This window comes from Pelmatolapia mariae, linkage group LG12 (genome assembly GCF_036321145.2).
Source record: "Pelmatolapia mariae isolate MD_Pm_ZW linkage group LG12, Pm_UMD_F_2, whole genome shotgun sequence".
NCBI classification, from domain to species: Eukaryota; Metazoa; Chordata; class Actinopteri; order Cichliformes; family Cichlidae; genus Pelmatolapia; species Pelmatolapia mariae.
In genome coordinates, this window is record NC_086237.1 from 12,663,337 (window position 1) to 12,672,433 (window position 9,097).

At 42.0% G+C, this 9,097-nt stretch overlaps 1 pseudogene; it reads right to left on the minus strand.

Annotated features, from left to right (window-relative positions):
* LOC134639264 (glutathione hydrolase 5 proenzyme-like) overlaps window positions 1–7,277 on the minus strand; it is a 9,809-nt pseudogene extending 2,532 nt beyond the window's left edge.
* Window positions 7,278–9,097: the final 1,820 nt, after the last annotated feature.

Sequence of the window (9,097 nt, forward strand, 5' to 3'; positions counted from 1 at the left end):
GTTGAGGGGCTAGGCACGTGAGGTGGAATCCCCTCCCCGATGCATGCGAGTGTACACACCGGGCATAGGTAGATTGCACCATTTAGAGTTTAGTGTGAGTGAGGTCTGCAGTGAAATCACACGGGTGAGTAATTGGTGGCACCCTTAAGCACTCCTCCCTGTAGGTTGCCTCCTCAAGTGGCCGGTCTCCACCATTTTGTTTAGTTGCTCTTTTAACATGTCGTGATTGTTTTTAAGGTAGCATTGTGGTAGGGAGTCTGGTCGTTTTGTTAATAAAGTGTTTTAATTATCTATTTTGCCGTCTCAACCCTGCTACCTTAGGTGCCTTTTTGATTTTATAATTCTATGTTTTTAGTAGTAGTTCTTAATAAACTTTGATTTGTAAAATTCACCTGCCTCACCTCTGCCGTTAATAACGAGTCTGTGGGCTTTGGTAGCCAGTGTAATACTTACATTGGCTAGAGATATCTTTCCTGGGATGTAACTCCCTCCCCCAGGTGGCGTTGTCAACATCTTAGTTACCGTCCCCGGTTATCCCTCAATCACGCCACCACATGAATATTTACACTAATACTGCAGTTACTACCAGTAAGTAGCAACAGCATGCAAAAGAAGCTTTTCAAGTATCCATTTCAGTTTGATTTATATCATTGGATAGACTGGTATGGAGAGTATTTGGAGTTTGCTACAAAGCTATTACTAACATTTCCTTGTGTTTCTGTAACAATATCATCAGTGTGAAGGATTTTTTCATTCACAGCAATTGAAACTGGCTGAGTGGCCTCCTAAATTACTATCCCTAAACTGAGTAACATCTTTATTACCCTAATGCGTGGAATGTGTGTCAGAAAGTTATGAAAGGCTTATATGGATAGGTGAGCTGACACATTACTTAAAGAAATATGTCCTGTCAGAAAAATAATTTCAGAAAAAAAAGAAAACTCTTTGTGGTATTAGTTTTAAAATAATCTGCCCTCCTCATCTGATTACTTGTATTTGTATATAAATATTAAATGTAAAAAGCATCCTGCTGATCTCTTTACCAGGAGATATGCTATTAGTTCTATTACAGAAGTCAGACAGCTGGTTGTTGAGACTGATTCCAGTGCTTGGAGAGAGGACCTCGGAGCCAAATCTGTAAACAAAAAAATATAAAACTTTTATCAAAGAAAGGAAAAATATCTGATAGCTGGTTTCTAACAGTGAAACAGAATGATGCAGGTACTGACTCGTCATTGATGGTGCTGGTTACAGACACAATAGATCCATCTTCAGCCAGCACAGATACATGTGTGGTACCAGTGGCGTCTCGATTTGAGGTGATTTTTGTAATAACTGTTTTCATGAGTCTCGTTAGTTATTTTTTGCCGTATGATGTCAGCAAAGCTCTCTTTTGTGAAATTCTTTGCCATCTATATGAAATACAGAGAATCAAAAACACATTACAGAAAATACAGAAATATCAAAACAATAATCAATACTAAAAAGAAAAGAAAATCCATCCATTTTCTCCCAGTTATCTGGGGCCGGGTCGTGGAGTCAGCAGCCTAAGCAGAGAAGCCCAGATCTCCCTTTCCCCAGCCACCGCCTCCAGCTTGTCTTGGGGAACACCAAGGTGTTCCCAGTCTACTTGAGAGTTATAATCTCTCCAGCATGTCCTGGGTCTGTCCCGGGGCCAACCCCAGGACATGGGGTCCCCGGTGGAACCCCAGGGCAGAGCTTCTAGTGGTTGAGCTTTGGGCTTTTAGAAATTTTGCTACTTATTTGTGTCAATTGTTACACCACTTGAAAATTAAAATTAAGTCATAACTAAATGCACTGTTGTACTATTTTGTTGCAGTGAATGCAACCAAAGCAGGTTCAAATCTATTAGTGAATTTTCTTAGAAGTATTTTGTGATACTTACTTCATCTGAGTGGAACTTTGGATCTCGGATGTGTTCCTTTAATCCACTGGCAAATTTTAAAGCTTCAATATAACGATGATAAAATAATGTTTTTTCATCATGTATATTCGGTTCTGAAGTCATTTTATATCCTGAAAAAAAAAAAAAATATATATATATATATATATATATATATATATATATATATATATATAAAAAAAAAAAATTAGTGTGTGTGCCTGTTGCCTTATGCAATACCCACTAAGTGCATTATTTAAACAGATCGGTTCAAAACAAACTTATCCAATAAGCATCATTTTTTTGATTTCAAAGCGTAGATGAGCAGCAGGTCTACAGTCAGTGTCTAACATGAACCTTTCATGATGTTAAGCACGAGGCTGAGGAGGGCTCCTCCTGAAGGGGGTAGAGGGAAGTACATCTGGTACTCTCCCAAAGAAATATTCCACGCATCAGTCACAGTAGCTTTATATGATGCCAAGTCCCCCAGTGTGAGGTTTCCTCCTGAGCAAAGACATTTAAACAAATTATTCTGCTGAGCAAAACTGAACACAATGCATCTTATAATCATTTAATTCATCCAGACAGCTCACAGTGTAGTCTGTGAGGGATCACGGCAAAGTTTTACAGAGTCAATTGATTTTTTATTTTGTAATTAGTTCATTGTGCCTGGCAGACATAGAAAATGATCAAAAAAGAGATCAGGATGAATCACGTCTGACAATACCTGCTTTCTGTATGTCACTGATTAAATTCTTTGCTATTGTTCCGTTGTAAAACACATCTGGCCCCTGCTCTGCAATCATCTCCAAAGTCTTACTCAGATTCTCAAATTTCACAATATCACCGGTTTTAAGAAGGGTCCCTTTCTTGTCTGTGTATAAATTCCTAAAAGACAAAGACAGTGAGAGAAAACAGAAACATTCATTGTTTGCTCCTCATATTTTTATAATCACACTGTGGATGTATTTCCTACTGTAGTAAGATATTATTAATCTGTGGGATCTGTTGACCTTGGACTAGAGGAATTGGAAATCCTTGTCTGGCCAGCTGTATTGTTGGCTGAAAGAAGTCAGCCCACGGCAACTTCCCAAAACGCCAATGTGCCTCTTCACAGCCTCGAATTTCACCAGGAACACCAATGCATTTGCTATCTGTTTAGGCAAATAATGGATAGTCAGGCTTGAATTTAAAACTTACATTTACTAGTGGCGTTCCATCACGACAAACAAAGTCAAATCTAAATTAGACATGAAGTAAAACGTACCACAGAAAATCAGTCACTGTCTCCTTTCATATTAGACACCACTGTTAGCCTCTAGCCTGTCAATTAATATGTGCATCTAACCTTTACAATACTGCCATCTTTTTGCCACTGAAAGCTTATTTCAATCTCATAGCTTTGTTTCTGAGAGCACATCTGTTTCCCGTTAATAGTGACTGAAACTGGGCAAGCTGAGTGGCCAGCTTCAGGTGGTTTGCGCATGCAGATTGTGGATGAACTCTAAAGCTTTGACAGTATTTTTATATATATATATATATATATATATATATATATATATATATATATATATATATATATATATATATATATATATATATATATGTATATATATATATATATATATGAATGAATGAAAACGGAGTTGTTGGAATGCTACTATGCAAGTAACCCTGGCGGAAGGGGTTACATGAATAGGATGAGGGACCTATGGATTCTTCGATACCCAACATCCGCAATGACGGCGAAACAACTAGTAGCTCAGTGTTCCAACATTCGAAAGAAGGGACTGCTCTCACAGCTAGAGATTGACGAGGTACAACATAAATGCTACGGTAAGGGGGAGCTATCATCACCCCCACCCGAGATTGGGTACATAGCCCCAAGTGCGATAGGAGAAGGATCGTTGAGTGCGAGAGGAACTGACCTGAAAGATAGGCTCATGGCCAAGCTTGAAACCTGGATCCCCCGTAGCCGGTTACCAAGATTACGTGAAGTACCCTCAGAAGGTCTGCTAGATGATGTTAATGCAGCACTACGGATGATACCTACAACCACGATTACTGACACTAACAAGCTGATCTACAATACGGCAGCAGTGATCAGTGAGATGCTTGGCTATAAGTTGAACAGCCACAAGGAGCAGTACCCTCCATGGAGAAGGAGGCTAGAGGGCAAGATCAAAGTAGCACGGAGGGAGGTTAGCCAACTAACGGAGTTGCAGAAAGGTGCGACAAAGAAGGTGCATAGAAAATACAGCAAGCTGTCCATACCTGAGGCCTTAGAAACTGCCAAGCAAAGACTCACAGCCTTGGCCAGCCGCTTGAAGAGGTACACCAGAGAGATAGAAGGCAGGAGAATAAACCAGCTGTTCTCCACAGAACCAGCAAAGGTGTACTCTCAGTGGCAAGGGAACAATAAGAGAACAGCACCACCAAGGCTGGAGACGGAGCAATACTGGAAGAGCATATGGGAGAAGGACGCAACCCATAACGGCAATGCTCAGTGGCTAGTGGATCTGAGGGCAGACCATAGCGACCTCCCTGAACAGGGTCCAGTAACCATCACAGTGGCAGATATCCAAGAAAGGGTGTCCAGTATGAAGAGTTGGACAGCACCAGGGCCCGACATGGTTCACGCCTACTGGCTGAAGAAGCTGACTGCACTCCACGAGCGTCTGGCAGCACAAATGAACCAGCTGCTAGTTAACGAGAGACACCCGGAATGGCTAACCGAAGGTCGGACGGTCCTGATCCCCAAGGACCCCAAGAAGGGACCGGTCCCATCCAACTACCGACCAATAACCTGCCTCAGTACTACATGGAAGCTCCTGTCAGGCATCATATCGGCTAAGATGAACAGGCACATGGGTCAATACATGAGCGGGGCACAGAAAGGGTTTGGAAAGAATACCAGAGGCGCAAAACACCAGCTACTGGTAGACAGAACAGTCAGCCGAGACTGCAAGACCAGGCTGACCAACATGTGCACTGCCTGGATTGATTACAAGAAGGCCTATGACTCAGTGTCCCACAGCTGGATACTGGAATGCCTAGAATTGTACAAGATCAACAGGACCCTAAGAGCCTTCATCAGGAACTCAATGGGGATGTGGCGTACAACACTAGAGGCCAACTCCAAGCCCATAGCACAAGTCACCATCAAGTGCGGGATCTACCAAGGAGATGCTCTGATCAAGACCCCAGGTGCAGGCTGTGTAAAGATGCCCCAGAGACAATCCAGCACATAACAGCAGGGTGCAAGATGCTAGCAGGCAAGGCATACATGGAACACCATAACCAAGTGGCCGGCATGGTGTACAGGAACATCTGTGCCGAGTATAACCTGGAAGTCCCGAGGTCAAAGTGGGAGATGCCCCCAAGGGTGATGGAGAATGACCGAGCTAAGATCCTGTGGGACTTCCAGATACAGACGGACAAAATGGTGGTGGATAACCAACCGGACATAGTGGTGGTAGACAAACAGAAGAAGACGGCCGTAGTGATCGATGTAGCGGTTCCGAATGACAGCAATATCAGGAAGAAGGAACATGAGAAGCTGGAGAAATACCAGGGGCTCAGAGAAGAGCTCGAGAAGATGTGGAGGGTGAAGGTGACGGTGGTCCCAGTGGTAATCGGAACACTAGGTGCAGTGACTCCCAAGCTAGGCGAGTGGCTCCAGCAGATCCCAGGAACAACATCGGAGATCTCTGTCCAGAAGAACGCAGTCCTAGGAACAGCTAAGATACTGCGCAGGACCCTCAAGCTCCCAGGCCTCTGGTAGAGGACCCGAGCTTGAAGGATTAACCGCCCACAGGGGCGAGTGGGGAATTTATTTTATTTTATAAAATCACAAATAAATAAGTATATTACCCCTTTTAAGAAATGGAGCAATACACAAACGCTTATCAGAAACTGAAAAAAGGGCAAATAATTTCAATAACATGTAAACACAAGGACTCAGTCCACGAATAGGAGTATTAAAATAGATGTGCTTAATCCTGCTTGTACCATAGGCCTACTAGAACAAGTGGAAATACACTAAAAATTACCCCCAAGTATTCAATACTGAGCATTGTAAAATAACTGATTGACATCAAAACAGTATCAGGAAGCAGCATAAAGTGTGCTTACAGTTATCTCTCATCACTTACTCAGCTGCTTTAAACATTTACAGCTTTTCACATGTTAATGACTTGGTTAACGATATGACTAGCATAACAACAGTGCGTTTTAGAGACACCCAACAACTGTACCCACACTCCGCATATCACGTGTCTGATTAGCCACATTTAGCTTACTGCTGTCGAGTGGATGCTCAGTGTTTACGTGAAGCCACAGCTTGGTAAACTCTCCCTTTTCACTCTGTCCTCTACGACAACAAGTGCAAAACCATTCTCAATATCAGTTTAAATGGTATTTTAACTCAATAGAGGTTAATTTCTCCAGCTTACCGATAAAGTTTTAGCCCACCTGCTCTGCTCGGCTGTAGAAGCAAGAGACTGAAAGAGCTGGTACTAAGGAGGGACAAGGAGGAGTGGAATAAAACAACAGGCTCTCACCAGAGCTCTTCAACCCTCGGAGAAACTTAACCCTTGTTCAACCAAAACAATTATATAAATCTCTGTCCTTTTTTTGTTTAAATAAATATATTGATCTCATTTCACTTTCATTAAACAAGGACAGTAAGAACAGAAACAACATAAAATTTTTACTTTTTCTTCTTTTTTGTTTAAGATTATTTTAGGAACTGGGTTACACTAGTGTCTCGTGAGAACACCCTTAGCGAGAGTACACAAGACCTTTCATGGACTGCGAGGGAGCAGATGTTTCTCTTTTAAGCTAAAGGTTTATTGAAAGAAAACACACAAGGACTTAAAGACCTCTTTTCAGGACATGCAGGCAACGAGGTATTTGTCATTTGAGAAATGTCTTTATGTTAAATGTTAAATGTTTGTGTTTGGACTTAATATGTGTACTGTAAAGTTGATAATTGGTTTGTACTGTTCGCTTGTAACCAGTTCTCATGGCGTGCTGGCGATGGTAAGGAGGAGAGAAAGCCCAAGTAATAAACACCCATTTCAAAGAACCGACCTGTGTCTGTGTTGTGTTGAAGAGAGCTACAATCCCTGTATCTGCCCAGCTGGCTCAGTAAGGGTATATGTGTTACTGTTTTGGTTTTGCTCTCGCTTTCTCCGTCTCTAACAGCGGAGCTCACTTCGGGCCCCTGCCTTTGGCCCACGCACCTACAGACAATCACACATCTGGGGCTGAACAGAACAAATTGTGTCAAAAGTTTGAAATGTCACTCACCGTCCAATCTCTGAACATTTCTCAGAGTCTGCAGCAACTGCAGCTTTTGAGAAAGTGCCATCAGCGCATTTGTGCCTCCTCACAAGTAGCCCTACAGGAACACCCACAGTTACAGCAACCACAGCGACCAACATCAGTGTGCACAATATGCACACTTTCACTTTTTTTGACATAGGCATGGCTGTTTCTTCTCTTTGTCACTTTTGGTAAACTACTGCCTCTGAAATTTTACAACTTAACTGTCGACGAGTCGACACACTCTATATCGTGCACTCAGCACAGTGCACAGCTATTACTACTGCCCGCAGGTCATGTAGAGGAAACAAAAAGGTACAATACAATCAACAGCTGAATCAGCGTTTTTACAGACATGGATGGCTGGAGACAACACAGCCGTGTAGTCACTCTGTTATATTTCTTTGAATTCTGTGTATTCAAAGAAGCTGATGTGTAGTTGATGCATTAACAGTAGTGATGGTAAATTTGATTCTTTTTACTGAATCGAGTTTTAATGAGTCACTCACCAAAGTGAATCGGGTTTTTTGAGTCATTTGATTCACTGAGTCAGTTGACCAGAGAGTGCAAAAGATGTACATTTTCACTCAAACTTAATTTCTTTTCTCTTTTCATTTAAATCCTACTGCTAAGATGAGTGATTCTAAAAGAAAACAACAATTTTATAAAGCAAAAAAGAGCAAAAAAATTTCTAAAGGGAACATTTATCTTGTTTATTTTTATTTTATTAGTATTTTCCTTAAATGTGTCAAGTATATATTTTCTCATCTAAATGTCCACTGAGCCGTGAGCCAGGGGGCGGTAATGCGCCTTAACATTGGTTGCCAACCAAGAAGAAGAAGCTGTGAGCCCGGAGGGAGGGGGTGAGTGAGTGAGTGATTCGTTCGCTCTGTGATTCAGCACAGGAGGGAGGGGGTTAGCGAGTCCTGAGTGACTCGCTGGCTCTATGATTCAGCACAGGAGGGAGGGGGTTAGCGAGTCCTGAGTGACTCGCTGGCTCTATGATTCAGCACAGGAGGGAGGGGGTTAGCGAGTCCTGAGTGACTCGCTGGCTCTACGATTCAGCGCAGGAGGGAGGGGGTGAGTAGCTCAAATGTGCTGTTAGCATGTTAGCAGAGCGATGCTACTGTGAACCGAGGAGCTATTGTCTTGATGTGAGCTTCTACTCAGGGTTTTTTCTTCCAGTTCAGAGCAGAAATGTTTTTGTTAAGATACTGGATGTTGTGTTTTTCTCCACAATTTTAATTATAAGCTAGATATATTGCTGCTAACAGCAACAGGGATGAGTCAGTGAGTCAGTTGGGCTTGTGAATCATGATTCATGAGTCAGTAAAGTGATTCTCGAGTATTGAACGATTCGTTCATGATTCGCGCATCACTAATTAACAGACAAAAAGTTGTGTTTCTTTTGACTGTTCATTTGACAGGCCCAAGTGGTCTGCGTGAAGGTCAAACATTTGTTTAGTCAACACTTGTGAAGCTAGCACACAACAGCTACAAAAGAAAAACCAAAACATGGATGGCAAAAGTAGCAGATTAAAGAACAGTATGTTGTGAAAACAAATTCCTTGACCTTGTGAATAGCTGTTTTTTAAGAGTCAAGTTGTAAAACTTTTGTGCATTCACAAATCCTAAAGTTCTGTATCACCATGCTTTGGCGAAAAGCTAACTTCCAGGGAGTTATCAGGCCCTGTGTAAATGTTAAACATGAGTGATGTTGTGGGGCAGTGCACCAACTACACGAGCACCACAGTTGGTGAACCAAGAAGTACAAGAACAGTTTCTCGGCGTTTGTGTCTCCAGTTGTCTGTGTCTGCATCTGCAATGAAGTATAATAAAGACTTTTTTCTATCTATTTCTCTATCT